This window comes from Canis lupus, chromosome 9 (assembly GCF_048164855.1).
Source record: "Canis lupus baileyi chromosome 9, mCanLup2.hap1, whole genome shotgun sequence".
In the NCBI taxonomy this organism is placed as follows: domain Eukaryota; kingdom Metazoa; phylum Chordata; class Mammalia; order Carnivora; family Canidae; genus Canis; species Canis lupus.
The window spans coordinates 65,165,120-65,183,668 of NC_132846.1; the positions used below are offsets into that span (position 1 = coordinate 65,165,120).

At 46.6% G+C, this 18,549-nt stretch overlaps 1 non-coding gene across 1 annotated transcript; it reads left to right on the forward strand.

Annotated features, from left to right (window-relative positions):
* Window positions 1-15,809: 15,809 nt before the first annotated feature.
* Window positions 15,810-15,916, forward strand: LOC140640693 (U6 spliceosomal RNA). Its single transcript, XR_012037337.1, has one exon. It is a non-coding gene; the product is annotated as a U6 spliceosomal RNA (small nuclear RNA).
* Window positions 15,917-18,549: the final 2,633 nt, after the last annotated feature.

Here is an 18,549-nt window from a genome sequence, read left to right on the forward strand (position 1 = left end):
TAAGCGCTCTGAGCCCTTGCAGACAAAATAATCAAGGTGTTAGGAAAACGCAACATAACGGGGGTGGGGGGGGCGGAGAAGAGAGTGTCGAAAAATGACGTCTTCCCAAAGCATCAGGGAAAAAAAAAAAAAAAGCTCCGGGATTCTAGGGTTGCAGAAATTCGCTTTCGGCAGAGTTGTTTACCTAAGTTTGTTTCAAAGTGACTTGCACCGTTGCTTTTGCAAATCACAGAATGCAAATGATGATAATTTGTTCTTAGTGGAACTTTCTCTTGAAATGATTAGCAAAGTCAGTCATTTGAAAATTAGAGCGAATGCACAGACGGTTCCCGAAGCCCCTCGCTAACCAATATCAGCTTCTAAAGTTTTCATTCATGTAAACCTCATTAATGAAGATCTTTTATTTAAACGTCAAGGGGATTTGAAATTTAGAGTAAATTATGAAGCTTGTATGTCTAGCCAAGTCATGGGTCAAATGCATTTGTGAAAAACTGCTAAAAGAGCATATGGTTTTGAATTTTTCTACAATGACTAGTGTTTAAATAAATTGCTTGTACTGCTTAACTTCATGTGTAATTTTGACAGAAATTGGCCTATAGCCTTTTGATATGTAAACATTTCAGCCTTTTATGCGGTATAAAAAAGACACTTGCTTTTTAGGATCAGCTCAGGCGGTCACCCTGTAATTCTGAAAGCTGGCACCTACCATTACATTCTTGCTAGATTTCAACTTTCCAGTGGCAGCCTCGGGGAGAAAAAAAAAGGAAAGAAAGAAAGAGAGAAAGAGGATATTTCAAAAGCAATGTCCATTTGGGATTAAAAGCTACAAATGAGGTGAGAACGTGCCACTTACCATCTGAAAGAAATGGATAAACCATAGTTATTAAAGAACATTTTCTGTCATTTTTCTTTAAGCCAGCCTGTCTGAGGGGACACTTAGGCAGGGCTGGAACTGTCTGCCGTGTCATTAAATGCTTATCGGAGGGCCGAGCCAATCCGTCCAACACACAAATAGGTGTTACAAATCTAGGTATCACTTCAGGACGTTGCCAGCGAAATGGCTTCGTGTCACAGAACCCATTAAGATGCAAAAATCACTCAGTCCCGGGAGGAGAATCACCCTGGGCTCCGAATCCCTGCACACAAATAGCAGGTCTGAGTCCCTGCAGCAAGGGGGGGGGGGGTTCTCTCAGCAGGAGGCCGTTGCTGGGGGTGGCAGAGGCAGCCCAGGACACATAGTTCAGAGACCCCTCTGGGCTGCCCCCAGTTTCTGAAACACCGATCCATCTGCATAAACCCATTTGTTGCTAATATATCCGTCTCCCGTAAACAAGCTTGGGATGTGGATTGGAAGGCTGGTCACCCTGGAGGGAGACAGAGAGAGCTGCCTGGCCTATGAGGTGGCCCGGGGTGCTAGACATGGGGGGCACGCATTGACTTGCTAGGCACCCTGGCCTGGCGGTCATCTCGCCCTCCCCTCTGTTCTCGGGGGTCCTACCCTATTTATCCTACATGTCAGCGTTGTCCTACACCGACTTTCCCAAGAGATATCTCCCCCTCTGAAGTTTTGGAGGAACTCGGGGGAGAGATAGGATGCAACGGAGCCCGGTTTCTTTGTATACAGTTGAGTCACGGGAGCAAGCAGAGATCTTCTTTAAAGACAAAACCCTGATGATGAAAAAAAAAAAAAAAAAAAAAAAGACTGGCCAAGAAAGACAGGAGGAGGTGTTTTATTTACATTTCTTACGCATTCCAACACATCATACTGTGGTCAGCAAACCGGAAAGGAAAGGACATATTTCAGAGCATAAAGAAGGCACCAGACTTTTTTTTGTTTTGTTTTGTTTTTCCTGAGCGTTCTACATTCCTGTCTAACCCTTCCGTCCATTTTGAAATGAATAAGGGTAATTTTTTCCCCCTGTTAGCTGTAGTTTTAAACTTCTTAGACAAACAATTGATTTGCTAATAAAATATTTCCGTAGCGTTCAGTTGCTGAACTTTTAGGAACTTACCACCCCCCCCCCCCAAAAAAAATGTGTTTGTGATCAAAGTTAGCTAGGCAAGAGCTGTATTTTGGGTAAAAGAGGAACACGTAATACTTGAAAGATAATTTGAGAGGTTGAGGACTTCGGGGTGTTTGTGTTTTGTTCTGTTTTTTGAAGGGGAGGCTAGTATAAAATAAAACTGAAAATTATAGGAAAAGATAGCCGTGCCGGGATGGCCGTGTTGGTGTTACTGTCAGCGGACATATGTGTCATGTGAAACTCTGCTAGCATGTGTATCTTTTGAAAGAGGACTTGCTAAAATGGTCACTGGACAGTACGTCATCCTAAGATCTGAGTGTGATCAATGCAGGTAGCATTGTTGGCTCTTTTTAAAACATCGGAGTGAGGAACTAACACGCAGATTCCCAGATGTGCCTTGTCCTTCAAAGTGCTCACCCGCCAAGGGAGGCTCTAGCATCACCATCAGTAGTGGTTTGAATGGTTTTTTGAATTCCTAAAAGGGCACTTACTTGGGCCTATTGATTCCTGTCTGCTTTATAAAGAAGCAGCTAGAACTCCCTAGTCCATTGGTTACATGCAGAAATCCTTCGGCTTCTGAAGCCTAAGGAGTCAGGCAGAGTCATGGGAAGCGAGGGGGGGGAAGCCACTTTCAGAGGTCACAGGTCATGTCACCTGCTCAGTCCCATCACCCAGAGGGTCTGATGCTGTCACTCATCCTAAACCTGGCTTTGCCACGGGGCAGAGGAGACTGATAATTTAGATCACTTCTCTGTCCTGGAAAGGAAAAAAAGAGAATCCTCAGAAACAACCTCAACTTTCAATCTGTTTGATTTGTGTTGGGGCTTTTATTATCTTTTCATATCCAGGAGATCGGGAGTTTGGGAATGCACTGCCCTACACACACACACACACACACACACACACTCACACTCGCCGGGCCCCCTCCTCCTTCAGTTTGCACACTTGGTCATTTCTGGGCCAGCGAACCCCAGTACCAGCTCTTTGGTCACCTCCTTCCTGGAGTTTGTGTTTATTTTCTTATTTGGGGGCATCTGCCTGCAGCCAGGGACAAAACCTGAATGATGCTGGGGTCCAGAGATAGATTTGGTTTCACTTAGCAGTAAAATTCTTTCTGCAGACCAGAAGGTTTTGGATTTAAAATCACAAGAGTCCATCTCCCCTGTCATTGGGTTGTTAGTAATTTATGCATAAGGGGGGAAAGTAGTCTGTTTGTAGTAATGATAGCTTGGGGAATTCAGAGTATGAGCCAAACATAGGACAGTTGAACTGAAAAGAACCCCTCTTGTCTACATGATACCTCGCAGGGTTTTGTTTTTTTTTTTTCTTAACAGGTCCCCAAAGAACATTTCATTCCCCTCTTATAAGGTTTGTAGATAGGGTCATTTTCTTCTCTGCCTGGTAGGTCAGAACAGTATTTACAAGTGAAATGCTGACATCAACAAACACGGTTCCTGCCCAGCTAATGACAATGCTTTCCTCTGAAAGCCTAGGATTCTGGAATTATTTGGATCTTAAAGTATCCTGAAGTTGACTTTAAGATGGGAACAGGAGTTTTCGATAATGCTATCCACATTCTGATTTAAGCTCTGGCCATTCAACCCCCACCACTGCCGCCCCCACCCGCCACCCCCAACCCTCAGAAAGTGGCTTTCCAAGTAAAACTAGATAATCAACTGAAAGTTTCACTTGAAATAATTTTTGAAATAACTTGTTCACCATTCAGGTCCTTCGGTAAAAGAGCAGCAGTGGAGTGCGTTGCTTTCAGAGCTCCCTGCGTGGCAGGGGCCTTGTGGTGCTTCTGAGGGTTGGTGGATATTGAATATGTGTGACGAATGCGTACCACTCCATATTTCAGGGAAATTCTTTATTGAATATTTCTCGCTCGGAAAGCTGGAGTCGCTGTGAAATCTCGCTCCTTGGATCTCTGTCGGGGCTGACCTGGTCTCCCAGCCTAGTAACAAATTGCCTTTTTATGGGTTCATGTTCTAAATGGGAGCAAACATCTGCATCCTGGGGCGGAAGGCAGTGGAAACTGGTATTGAGGACCAGCCATGACTATGTCTAATTAGGACAAACCACCCGTTCGGTTGTTCTAGAAAACGCAGCAAATGGACCTGGCATGCAATCCTCACTTTGAGGCCAGAGGGAGACAGAGAGGACCATCTCCGTGTGCCCGGTGGATGGTCACTGCCTTCCTGGGAGGTGGGCCCTGTCACTGTCTCCTGTTGCAGGTAGGAATCATTCCCTCTGCCCCGCCTCTTCCAGCTGAGGCCTGGATGGGAGCTCTGAGTCGCTCCCTGTCGCTCTTTGACTTTGCCAGCTCTTGCAGAACAAGTGAATGCCCAGCTCGTTGGCCTGGCGAGCCATACCTTTTGTTCGCTGATGCCAAGTTACTTTTCCTCCCTTCTGTCCCACTTTGTCCGGACTCTGGCCACGTCGGGGGCTCCTGCTCTGGGCTGCTCAGTCTCTGCGCCTTCCCTGGCTGCCTTCTCCCGTCATCCCAGTTGGCCTTTCCCTGTTGGTCTGCGTCACCACACTGGCTTCCCTGTCCAGGGCACTGTGTGGACATGGCCTCTGCTACTCTGAAGACCTGGAGGGAATCCTTGGGGCCTTCCTGGGCTCCAGAACGAGGCCCCCTAGAGTTGGAGGTGTAGGAGCTGAGACCCCATGGGCAGAACCAGCCTTGATTCTGCTCCATGGGTCCCACCAGCTGGCCACAGGCCTTGGCCCAGGAAGTGTGCTAAAACACTTGTTTAAGGAGGAGAGAATGCATTTGCGCCCCTTCCCCTGCGCTCCACCCTCCCCACCCCAATTCCAGGCTAAACACCATTAGCAGGAGAGTGTTAATTAACCACAGTGGGTGCTCTTCTGAAACAGATAAAAGAGCAGGCAAGGGAGAAGGTCTGTCCATCTGTAAGCCCAGGCAGTTCCCCCAGATGCTGGCTGGGGTCACTATGTGGCTAGGGTGTGCACAGGCGTACACTGGCATGCAGGCATCCCTGTGTCTCTCCAGCCACAGCTGTGTACACAGGGAGGCCGGCTATCACCATTTCCCCTGAGGACTGATACACCTGGGTGGAATGTCCACTGTCCTCTGGGTGGGTCCTGTGCGAAGAAAGCATGAAGACTCCCCAGAGTGCCCTGGGTTGTGTTTCCACTGGAGCCTTCCTTTTCCCATGTCTGAAATGGGGGAATAATCAAGAAACAAGCTGTGCATCCCCTCTCAGCTCAGACATCTGCCACTATTCAACATTAATGTAAGTGCTGCCTGGGGTCAGGAGAGACACATCCTTGTTTTCCAGTGATACAGCCTGAGAGGTAGAAGGAGTCAGAATCCAGTTAAAGGCCGCAGGGAGATGTGAGGGCAGAGCTGCATGGACAAAGTTGGCCCTCTGTGATGCTCCCCTCCTGGTCTTGGGTTGTTGAAAACACTGCCTCGGGGATCCCTGGGTGGCTCAGCGGTTCAGCCCCTGCTTTTGGCCCAGGGCGTGATCCTGGAGTCCCGGGATCAAGTCCTGTGTCAGGCTCCCTGCATGGAGCCTGCTTCTCCCTCTGCCTGTGTCTCTGCCTCCCTCTGTCTCTCTCTCTGTCTATCATGAATTTAAAAAAAAAAAACAAAAAACAAAAAAAAAACCCTGCCTCTTAAGAGGCCTAAGAGGTGACAGGCACTGTTGGCAGGCCTCCACCACCTTTGGGAGGCCTCTTTGAAATCCTGGCTTACCACTCCCTGCTCACCACACTGACAAAGCAAGTCTAGAGACTCCAAGGTGAAATTCTAGGCACTTGCAGTGCATCTAGCAAAAGAGTCATGTCAAAGGCTGGCAAAGTTCAACTCTCTCAGGCTGGTTCCAGAGCTCCTAATTCCAGAGCGGCTTACCCCCCTGTGGGTGGTGTGGTGGCTAAAAATCCAGGCTTTTCGTTGTTAGACTGACTTCCAGCTCTGACTCTTGCAAGCTGTGTGAGCTGGAGCGAGCCCTGTCCCTTCTCTGAGTCTCGGTCTTTGACTCTCTAAAATGGAGATGGTAGGGTCCCATCCTCAGGACAAGTGAGCAGTGTGCACCCACCAAACAGCTGTAGTCATTGTTGCAGTGCAAAGTCTTTACCACATTAAGGGATATTTACCATTAGGGCCCCAGGTCTTGCACACAGTTTAAGAAGTTAGTTCTTCGTCAAGGGAGAGAGAAGCCTAACTACAGGTAGATAGAGGCCTGGGATTTTGCTCGCTGCAAAAGGAAAGCCTCAAATCCTATCCTGGGGGAGTTCCCAAGGGAAATGCATCACTTAGGATGCATCACTTAGGAATCGCGATTCTCCACTACTTCATTGGATTCTCAGATTAAAGCAACTGGGAGCCACGGAACAGGGACCTGGCTTGCCTGATGAAGAGACTCAGGGCCAGAGAAGTCTAATGCCTTTGCTCCTGGTGACTGAAGGAGGTCTTGGCACCTTTATTCATGGCCAGGCCTGATAGCCTGGGGCTCCTTGCACCAGACCCTTCCTTATGCAGCCTAGCTTTTTTGCTTCTTCAAACAACCAGCTGCTCCAGCTCTGCTATGGGAAAAATCAGGGTGGCTTCCAAGTGTGGGGAGTCTGAGAAGCTAAAGGACCACTCGCTGAAAGGGTGGGATCCTCCGGAAAAGCTGTGCACACACCTTGGAAGGAGGTATCTCTATCTCCCAAGGAATTCAGGGCGGAAGGGGCAGTATTTAGGTCAGAGTTCACACGTAACCCCAAGCCCTATCCCTCCTCCTCCTCCCCTCCTCCCCACCAAGCTGCCCCAAACCTGTTTGGGTGTGACATGTATCATTCATACGCTAACCTATTGAAGATTAAGATTTAAAACCCTTGAGTAAATCCACCCAGCAATCCCCTTCACAGGGTCTGCTGAAGGATATTCATGAAGATGATGAAATTCATTAGGGACAACCTAAATGTTTACGGGCAGGGTACTGGTTAAATAAACCAGCGTGCACACATAATAAATAATCACACAGCCATTGAGCAGAATAAGGCCATTTTATGTGCACTAATATGGAAAGATCTCCTAGATATCTTGTGGAATAATAAAGACAAATTATAGAACTCTAAGAGTATAACTGTGTGAGTGAGTCACATACACACGACCTAGCAACTTGACTATGGGCTCATATGAGTTAATATTTGGAAAGCAGGGGCACCTGGGTGGCTCAGTGGTTGAGCCTTTGGGTCCAATCATGATCCCCGGAGTCCTGGGATCGAGTCCTGCATCGAGCTCCCTGCAGGGAACCTGCTTCTCCCTCTGCCTGTGTCTCTGCCTCTCTCTCTGTGTCTCTCATGAAAAAATAAATAAAATCTTTAAAAATACATATTTGGAAAGCAGAACAATGGTATGGAACATAGTAAGTGCTGTATGGTGTTTGAGAAAGAAATATAAATGCAAAAGAGAAAGATCTGGAAGGTCCACCACTGAATTAACAGGGACCGGTCACCTCTTTGGAGGAAGGCCTGGGATTAGAGAAGCTACTTAAGGAGGAGTGGAGCCTTATTGCTAATGTTTTGCTTTTGTACACAGGCACAGCATCCATGTTTTACTTGTGAAATTAAAATTAAACATGCATCCAAAACCGCTATCTCCAAAATCTGAAAGTCCTTTTCTCTTCTGTATGGCAGTGTTCCAAGGAAACAGCACCAAGGTCAAACAAATAATGGGATAAACGACCCCACCACCCCCATCCTCATTTCCTCAACTAACACCTCATCACAGGCAAACAGCATCCTTGGAAATGAGTCCCCCTCGCTAATGACTTGCTCCTCTGGGTTCCTGGACCGTGGCTGGGGGCGTGAACAAGAGGGGAGTCCTAAATGGACACATTATAGTTTTAAAGTCTTAAGACTGGATTCTACCCCCTAAACTCGTCCCTTTTGTGTGCAAGTCACTTCTTGTCACCCTGCAATGGGGATCCCAATCCTTGCCTTACATACCCTTTAACTCTTAAGAAACAAGGGGAGGCCGGCAAGTGAGCCTCATTAAAACACTAATCATCTTTGTCCCTCAGCACCTAACAGTGCCTGGCATTGTTTGCGCTCAGTGGCAGTTTGCGATACTGAGCTGAAAATAGTTTATAAGGAATTAAGATAATCACAAAGGAATTGCTATGTTAGAGCATGAAACTAATATTTGATCTTTCAAGTTCATATTCGCAGCACACTCATTCATTCACTCAATAGATTTTTACTGATTGCTTTCTGTGTGCCGGGCACTGGTCTCCGTGCCGGGGAAGAAAGATGAACATGAAAAAGTCCTTGACCCCTCAGTGAGTCCCTTACATGCAAAGAAATTTCCAGCAATAAAAAGCCATGGCTAAGGAGAAATAAAGCAGGTGATTCTAGCTATGGGTGAGGTGAACAGGACAGGAAATTATCGTCCCAGCTTGATGTGTTACAACAGACAGAGCACAAATGTCTGAGTTCTGTGGAGTCGCAGAGACTCGTAATTCAGATGTTGATGCCAAGTTTGATTTTGATGTGAATATATCCAAAGTTCCTGCTCAGGCTTTTTTTGTAATGAGCCTGCTTGATCTTCATCTAACAATCGGGAAATGTGACTTTGATGTCATGAAGCTTTGGGCCAACCACCATACTAAGACCGGAGCTCTAATCCCGATTTCGCCAGCTCATAGCCAGGTCACTAGGGTGCCAGGTAAGTTGTCGGGGTTTCAGAGCCTCGGGATTCATCCGTGTAAGATTACTTGTGAGGACTTCTCTGGGGGGATTGTTGCACGGATTAGTACTTGGTGCACAGAAGGGGTTCAGCCTTGGCCCTTACCGGAGGAGCACCAAGACACCTGTACCCCCACTGAAGCTGATCCCTTAGTGTATCCAGGGGAGGCATTCTGGGTGTTCAGATTTAGCATTTTCCAAGACCCTAAACACCTTTCAGACTCAAGGCAGTGTGTGGATCCTCCATGTGGCTCAGAAAATTAACCCTCCATCCTCTTCAAGGGGAAAGATAAAGACTATCTTGATAGTACTCCCTTATCTCTATATACTTTAAAGGCCCTTTTAAGTTGCATTAGTGTCCTCATTTGCACAATGAGAAAATTGGATCCTGGAAGATTAAGTGATCATTTAGATTGTAAGAAAGTAGAAGTATTAGACAAACCCAAATCTCCCTGAAGGCTGTACTCCTTGCACCCAGCCCTTGGCGAGACAGAGAACGGATGCTGAGAATGGAAACTTTCAGCAGGGGCTTTCTGTGTTAACTTGCTTGAACCTCCCTGATCCTTGGTTTTTATTTTGCACCCATAAAATGGGGCTGACAGTCATCCTGTCCACATAGGTTGCCGTGAAGAATAAGGGAGCCACTTAGGAAGAGCTTTCAACAGGCGTAAAGGCCCAGCGGGGGATGCTATGTGGGAACATGGGGATCTAGTTCATAGAAGTTGGACTCTCGTCAGGGGAAAACAACTTACCTGGCTCTCACTTTCCTTCACGTGCACAGGACACAGTGATATATATACTAGAAATTTCTTTATGGTAACATTAGGCTGAAGCCCTCATCACATCAGAATGAAGGGGGGGGTTCTGCACAGATGCTCACATGACATTGGCATGGTGCTTAACAGGTAGGGGTGCTTAAGGGTGGGGGTGATTAAGAGGTAGGGTGGGCAGGTGAAACCAGGGTTTGAACCAGGCACCTGCTGGAGAGCTGCGTGGCCCTTCTCCGCCGTTCTGCTTGCCATTCCGCTGAGACCAGTTGAGACTGGGGTGTAGTAGCACTTTGCCGCCTGCCCTGGGGGACTCCAGGGCTGAGAAGCACTGCCCTGCCCTTCCGCCTTGCAGCACAGGAGACAACGTGGAGGAGGGCTGACTGCAGGTGTGGGATGTGGCCAGGTCCCTTCAGCTCTCCTCCTCTCCATAAGTGGTCTGTGACGCCGCCAGGGTGCCCACCTGCACCTGGAGGACAGATAACACAGTCAGACAGGCGGTAGGGCCAGCCGCACAGAGCTCGCGCTGCTTCCAGCAATGGAAGAATGTGCTGGAAACCAGGGCAAGGCTGCTCATGCCTTGGTACATAGGCAGCCCTCTGCCAAGGAGCAGGTCCCATTGCCTGTGAGGTTGCTGACTGCTGGCCTCTGGGGTTGGGGTCAGGATGGGGCCGATGGGTGCCGGGGTGCTGGGTGTGCTACAGAGCTCCTTTCTGAGACTGCTGTCTCATGTGCCCCCTGCCATACCCACTGGGTGGGTTTCTCTTGGCCTTCCCTGCACCTCCCTAACGGGGTTCCTACTGGGGGTGCCCCACCCCCTGTTGAGTAACTTGGCTCTCTGGTCACACTTTACATGATTAACAAGCACCCAGGCTTCAACACCCTTTGCGTGATTAACAAGCACCCTGGAACACCCTGCCCGGGTAGGCTGCTGCTCTGTTGGCCGAAGGAAGCATCCTCTCCGCCCCACCCCCTCCCCCCTGCCGGGAAGCAGTTGTTTCCTCCCTTGCCCGCCCGGGGTCTGAGCAGGGTCTGACTTCATCTGGAGCTGCCCCATAAGCCGGGGTGCACTTTGAATTTCTGTCTCAGAGCCTCAGGCTCCCAGGAGTGCGGGAAAACTGCACAGACTCCAAAGTTGAACCGCTCTGGGCTCCGATCACCTCTGCGCTGGAAACCATAGGGTCCTGGGTAAATCCTCGAAGGTCCGATCCAGACTCACTGTGTCCATCTTTAAAATGGGAAGAAAATCATACCTGCTAGAGCTGACCCAGAGTTACGACTGGGAATGGTGCTGGCGTTAGAGTTAAGGCCAGGGCCACATTTAGGGTTAGGGCTACAGGTTCGGCTCCGGGATCTGGTGTGGGTCTAGAATGAAATTGGAGTTAGAGGCCGCCACCAGGAGCTGTATGAACCTTAGGATTAGTTTGAATAGACCTTCTGGACTGTGCCTCTCCCAGGATTGCTGCAGAGTTAACTCAGATACAGTGCTTGGCCCTTACCGTATTTTGCCAATTCTGAGATACACGTGTTTTGTTATCCACACTTAGACGCATCTGATGTTACGGTTTACGCCTGATGTCTTTTTGTGTATACATAAAATAGTGACACATCTTATGTTGGATGACACCTTTGGGTTAGAAGCAGTACCCCGTGCGATTGCTATTCTTGAGCTGCTGTGCTTGGCTTGCACCCCTCGCCTTGGAGGAGTTGCCGTGTCTGCTTCCCCTGGGCCCTGGGCTCCCATCGTGACAACAGCAGGTGTCGCATGGTACCTGCTGCTCACTAACTTGGTTTTCTTCTATCCTGCTCCTGTGAGATCCTCCAGGGGAGGAACTGGTTTTCCCCACACCCCCATCCCTATGCGACCCTGTTCCCCAGCACAGTGCCTGGGGATCTGATAGGAACCATGAGGTCAGTAAAAGCTGCCATTTGTTGAGCAGTTACAACGAGTGAGGCACTAGCCAGAGGCTGTGCACTTATATTCTCGTTTATCCTCATAATAGCCCTTGGAGGTGGGTGATAGTATTGCCCTGATGTATACGCCAAACTGAGGCACCCCGAGTTTAAGGAGTTTATTCAAGGTCAATTTTTAATAATACCCATGGGCATCTCTAAAGACAATTTTCTGGACAGATTTATTTATTTACTTGAGAGAGAGAGAGAGAGAGAGAGAGAGCACATGAGCAGGGAGAGGGAGAGAGAATCTCAAGCAGGCTCTGCACTGAGTTCAGAGCCTGACGTGGGGCTCCAACTCACGACCCTGAGATCATGACCTGAGCTAAAATTAAGAGTTGGATGCTTTACCGACTGAGCCACCCAGACACCCCTCTTTAACAACTTTTATTTTTTTATTATTTTTTAAATAAATTTATTTTTTATTGGTGTTCAATTTGTCAACATACAGAATAACACCCAGTGCTCATCCCATCAAGTGCCCCCCTCAGTGCCCGCCACCCAGTCACCCCCAACCCCTGCCCACCTCCCCTTCCACCACCCCTAGTTTGTTTCCCAGAGTTAGGAGTCTTTCATAACAACAACTTTTAAAAATAGCCTTATTAAGATATAATTCACATCCCATAAAGTTTAGTGCGGACGTATGTTTTCACTTCTCTTGGGTGTGTATGTAAGGAGTAGGCTTGCTGGGTCTACAGTTCGCTGTTTATGGAAGTGCCAGACCGTTTCCAATGTGACTGCACCATTTTTACATTCTCACCACAATGCATGGAGGGTTCCAATCTCTCCACATCCTTGTCAGCACTTGTTACTGTCTTTTTCATTTATAGCTGTCCTAGTAGTGTGAAGTGCTATCCTACTGTAGTTTTGATTTGTATATTCCTCATGACTAAATAAGCATCTCTTTATGTGCTTATGGGCCATTTGTCTATCTTCTATGGAGAGACATCTATTCAAATCTTTAGCCCAGTTTTCATTGGAGTGTTTGTATTTTTTATCGTCAGGTTGTAAGAATTATTATTATTATTATTATTATTATTATTATTATTCATGAGAGACACACAGAGAGAGGCAGAGACACAGGCAGAGGGAGAAGCAGGCTCCCTGCGGGGAACCCAATGTGGGACTTGATCTCAGGACCTCGGGATCACGACCTGAGCCAAAGGCAGATGCTCAATCACTGTGCCACCAAGGCATCTCGAGTTGTAAGAATTCTATATTTATTCTGGATGCAGGTCCTTTATCCTGTATATGATTTGCAGACATTCTTTCTCATTCTGTGGGTTCTTTTCCAAAGTGGCTGTACCATTTCGCATTCCCCTGAGCAATGTATAGGTATGTATTTTTTCTTTACCTTTATTTGTCACTTTCAAACTAATAAGGTGATTCCCTCGTATACTCCGAGAGTGACCCAGTGAGTTTTTTCTCCTTCCTTTGCATGTCGCAAATTCATGAATTTAATTTTATTTGATGGGTTTCAGTATAGTGAAATTGATTTTCCTATTGATGCTCACAGTTTCCCATCTCTGGTGAATGGGAACCTTTCCAAATTTGCTTCCGAGTTCTAAGCTGACATGCCTCAGTAGTCTTCATGGTTGCCCAGCTTTCCTGTATGATGGGATGTCCCAGAATTATCTCATTCATTTCCTGCCCAAGACCTGGAATCAACCATGCCTGGTTTCTTTACCTGAGAAATAGTATTTAGAGACCATAATCTGGATACTGGGAATGCTCACTGACACTGTTTCAGCATTGTTTCTGGACCCTTTCCAATTCTGAGATATACTTGTTTTGTTATCCACACTTTGACACGTCTGATGTTAGGGTTTGACAGAATGGGTCTAGAGTTAACAGAATTAAAAAACAAACAAACAAAAAAATAAAAAATAAAAAATAAAAAAAATAAATAAATAAAAAATAAAAAACAAACAAGCAAAAAAACACCAAATAACTGCGGATGCCTGGGTGGCTCTGCGGTTGAGCATCTGCCTTCGGCTCAGGTCGTGATTCTGGGGTCCTGGGGTGGAGTCTGCATTGGGCTCCCTGTGAGGAGCCTGCTTCTCTCTATGCCTATATCTCTTCCTCTCTCTCTGTATCTCTCATGAATAAGTAAGTAAAGTCTTTAAAAAAATACAGATAATGTTTTAAAGGGTAAAATATATCATGAGTTTGTACTGATGCTTCTGATCCTAACTCAGGCTATATTTCAACCTCTTTAAACTCAGATCTCTATCTTTTTTTTCTTACGCCCCAATCTTGGCTCCCATTGACAAGTGGAAGAGAGAAAACCAGCTGAGAAATGCAGTGCTAACAAAAACAGCTGACATTTATTGAATGATTCTTATATGCCAGGCCCTAGCTGTCCTCACAACCAGCCTCTCTGTGTCTCTCATGGGCCTGTCAGGCCTTGTACACAGTGGATTATGTTAAATAGCAGATGGAGAAACAAACTCCATCCTTTCACTGAGGCAGCATGGGGACACTCTGGGCAACTGGCTTGTGTTGTCTAGTTCTGCCCTATACGAGCTGACCTTGAGTGTGAAAGGGAGTCCAGATGTGGCCACATCTGCAGAGCAGAACTCGGGTGAGGGGATTCCCGTGAAGGAGCCCTGCAGCCAGCGATAGCTGGATTGGTCATCAGCCAGCCACGATGCCCACAGCGGAATGCAAGGTCCCCCCCGTAGGTGATTTGTATTGTTCCAATGTCACTCCCCTCTATGGAAAAATGAAGAAGTAAGACTGGAGAGAAACAAATCATCCTGAGCTTAGGTAGCTGTGAAGTAGTAGAACCTGGCCATGACCCCAAGGCTCTGCCTCCCAGCCTGGGCTCTTTTCCTGTACATTTTGCAGCCCCTGAACATGGGGTCATGACACCAGTGGTGGGTGTATTAGCTTCTTAGTGGTACTGTGACAACTCCACACCCTGGTTGACTTAACCAGCAGAAATGGGTTGTCACAGAGTCTGGAGACTGGAAATCCAAGGTCAAAGTGTTGGCAGGGTTGGCACCTTCTGAGAGATGTTGGGGAGAACCTGTTCCAGGCCTCCCTCCAGGCTTCTGGAAGCCTCGGTGTTCCTTGGATTATTGATGATGTTCTCCCTACGTCTTCACATCTTCTTCCTTCTGTGTGTGCAGTCTAGGTCCAAATTTCTTCCTTTTATAAGGTCAAAATTCATATTGGATTAAGGCTTATCCTAATGACCTCATTTTAACTTGATTTTTTCTTCTTTCAAGACCTTATCTCAAAATAGGTCACATTCTGAGCTACTGAAGGTTAGGATCTCACCAGGTGAATTTGGGTGGGACCCATCAACCTGTGACACTGGAGATGGGGGACTCTTCCCCTACATGGAGCCTGTGAGCTGGGCAACCTCAGACTGCAGTGGGCTGCAGGCCCTCCAGGCGGCTGGCTTCCCTCTGAACCTCTCACTTGGCATTTTCCTGCCTCTCCTTTCGTGTGTGTGTGTGTGTGTGTGTGTGTGTGTGTCCTCTCTGCTCTGTCTGCACTGTCTCCCCAATGTGATCACACGGTGTTCTAATGGCAGGGACCACTTGTCCCTTCCTCCCAAACCAAATTTGCAGATTAAAAATTTTGCATAAAATGGAGTAACATCTTCCAGATCTTCCAGGCCTTTATCTTAAACAAGCTCAACCCTTCTGCAGTATTCCTGCCACATGCACCCCACTCCCTCTTTTTTTTTTACATCTTCAAAGATAATTTGCAGATATCCTAATAAAAATTGGTTCAGGGCAAAAATCAGTGACAGATGCTAAACAACTCTGGGTGAAATTATTTGGAAACGGGATACTTACACACACTCAGAGCCTCATGCTACGGATTACTTATCGATTAAAAAAGGAGACCAGAGATTTCTTAATAATTAAAAGGGAGAAGACCTAGGAGATCCCACTTCAATCAGCGATCACAGTTATACGCTCAGCAGGATGGGAACAATGGTGGGATGGGATGCAGTGGGCAGGACATAGTATCATTTATGCTGCATGCTTGTAAAACATTTTAAAACTTAGATCTAATATGAGAAATCAGTCAGGCATACCCAGATAGGGGAGGACTCTAGAAAACAGCTATCCCATAATCTTCAAAAATGCCAATATCATGAGAGATGAAGGAAGGTTGAGGATTTGTTCCAGACTGAGGAAACCTGGGACACATGACAAGTAAATGCAGTATGAAATGCCATTTTGCATCCTGGATCAGGGGAAAGTTGCTCTGAAGGACATTATTGGGGAGATTTGAATATGGAATACATATTAGATATTTGTATTGTCAAAATGTTAACTTTCCCGAATTTCATGAACTATTACATAAGAGAATGGACTTGTTCTTAAGAAATGTATCCTGAGTGCTTGCTTCGGCAGCATATATATCAAAATTAGAACGATGTAGAGAAGATGAGCATGGGCCCTGCATGGGGATGATACGCAGATTCATGAAGCTTTCCATATTTTTAGGATTTCTTTACAACCATGCCTCAGAGATACTGGAGGTTTGGTTCCAGACTATCACAATAAAGTGAATATTGCAGTAAAATGAGTCAAATGAAAGAAATATATATATACTGAGGGGTGCCTGGGTGGCTCAGTCAGCTAAGCATCCAACTCTTGATTTCAGCTCAGGGTCATGGGATCAAGTCCCTTGTTGGGCTCAGTGCTGGGCATGGAGCCTATTTAAGATTTTCTCTCTTGGGACACCTGAGTGGCTCAGTGGTTGAGTATCTGCCTTCGGCTCAGGGAATGATTCCAGGGTCCTGGGATCGAGTCCCACATTGGGCTCCCTGCATGGAGCCTGCTTCTCCCTCTGCCTGTCTCTGCTTCTCTCTCTATCTGTCTTTCATGAGTAAATAAATAAAATCTAAAAAAAAAAAAATTTGCTCTCTCCTCCCTCTGCCCCTCTGCCCTGTCCACTCTGTCTCTCTCCCTCTCTCAAAAATAACTAACTAAATAAATATAATAAGTCTTTTAAAAAAGAGAGAGAGAGAGAACTATATCCTGAAAGAGTCAAAAGTAAAAGGTCACAATATCTGCAACTTACAAATGCTTCATCAAAATAATGACAGTAGGTGAGAAAATGCTATAAACTCAGGTTTTGCTATGTACTGTTCTCCACCGTGTATTACTGAGTCTGTCATCCACATGTGGGTACATATCCCTGTGAACAAAACTAGGGACAAGCTACGGCATGCCCGCTTTGAAGGCTTTCTATGGATAATTTTGCCTAGAACAATTTTTGCCCCGTGTTCTGACTTTAGAACCCATTCACCATGGAGGAGGCATCTCCAGGGAAAAAATTGTTCACAGCAGTCAGCTAAAAAGCAAGGCAATGGCCCTGAGGTTGACTGAATCAGTGGAAGAAAGAACCCCAGGGGGGCAGGGGGTGGGCCAAAGAACGGAGTTGTAGGCTGATAGTCTCCTGTGTACATTATTGGCAATGTTTTTGTTTTTTTTTTTAATTATTTATTCGTGAGAGACACAGAGAGAGAGGCAGAGACACAGGCAGAGGGGGAAGCAGGCTCCCTGTGGGGAGCCTGATGCAGGACTCAATCCCAGGACCCTGGGATCACGACCAGATGCTCAACCACTGAGCCACCCAGGCGCCCCTTTTATTGGCGATGTTAAAGATGAAGGCTTTTGCATTTGAATCCCCAGAATGCAGCAGCTGAGAGCTGAGACTGGTGCCGTCCAATAAAAACATAACGTGAGCCACAGTGCAATTTCCATTTGTCTAGTAGCTGCGTTGAAAAAGTAAAAAGAAACAGGTGAGATTAATTTTGATAATATATCTTATTTAACCCAATATATCTTAAATACCTTCATGTCAGCATATATTTAATGTAAAAAGCATTAATGAGATAGTTTTCATTCTTTTTCTCACACTACATCTCAGAGATCTGGAATGTATTTTATCTTCATAGCACCTCTAGAGTTGGCCCAGCCACAGTTGGACAAGTCCTCAGTAGCCACCTGTGGCTCACGGCCACCACATGAAACAGCACATGGATTAGACCATGAAATGAGATGGTGGTGGGTTCAAATCCCAGCCCTGCCGCTTACTAGCTTTGTGAACTTCAGGCAAAGCATGTACTCACCTTCAGCCTTCATGTTTCCAAGACAGTAAGATGGGAATTGACCAGGGAACCGATCTCTTAGGTTGTTTTTTAAAGATTAGCATTAATGGGGGCACCTGGGTGGCTCAGTCAGTTAAGTGTCTGCCTTTGGCCCAGGTCGTGATCCCACAGTGCTGGGATGGAGTCCCATGTCAGGCTCCCTGCTCAGCGGGGAGTCTGCTTCTCCCTCTCTCTCTTCCAATTCCCTAGCTCTCTCTCTCTCTCTCTCTCTCTCTTCCCCATCTGTCAAATAAATAAATAAATAAATAAATAAATAAAATCTTTTTTAAAAAAAAGATTAAAGTTAATGACCTGTGTAAAGTGCTTTATGGAGTGTTCATTCATTCATTCATGTCATGCATTCATTCATTCTACCTGCACAACAAGGGGTAGCTGCGTTCCAGGTGGGGCACTTGACAGGTAGTGAGCACTCTATGCATGCGTTCTGTTTACACCGAACAACCACGGAGTGAGCATAGATTAGGACCAATGCCGGCAATGCCATGCTCATGATAAACGCATATAGAAGATGCTGGAAAGAAGAAATCTCCTGTCAATTGTGATGACTCCTAGCTCAGAGTCAGACCATTTGGAGTGCCCTGATCAGCCCAGGGATTTTATTCAACAACTGTTCACCCTACAAGCATTAGCTGCACTGAATGGTCTAGAATTGTAGGTGGCATTAGCAGTTAGACAAGGTGGCAGGATGTGGACAGAGGAGCTTGAAGGCGAGCCAGGCAAGGAGCTTACTGTTGCAGGGGAACAGATAAAAGCCCATGGGAGACAGATGAGACATGAGGCAGGCAATGGAATGAGGCTCACGGTGAGGCAGATGGGAAATGCACTGCGTTGGGGCCATCCTATGGACCAGGTGACCGGGGATGGTGCTAGAAGTAAAGGGGAGATGGTGTTTGTTCTAAGAGAACACAGCACGTGTACAAAGGTCAAATATCAGGGCAGGGCCTGGGGAGTTTGGGGA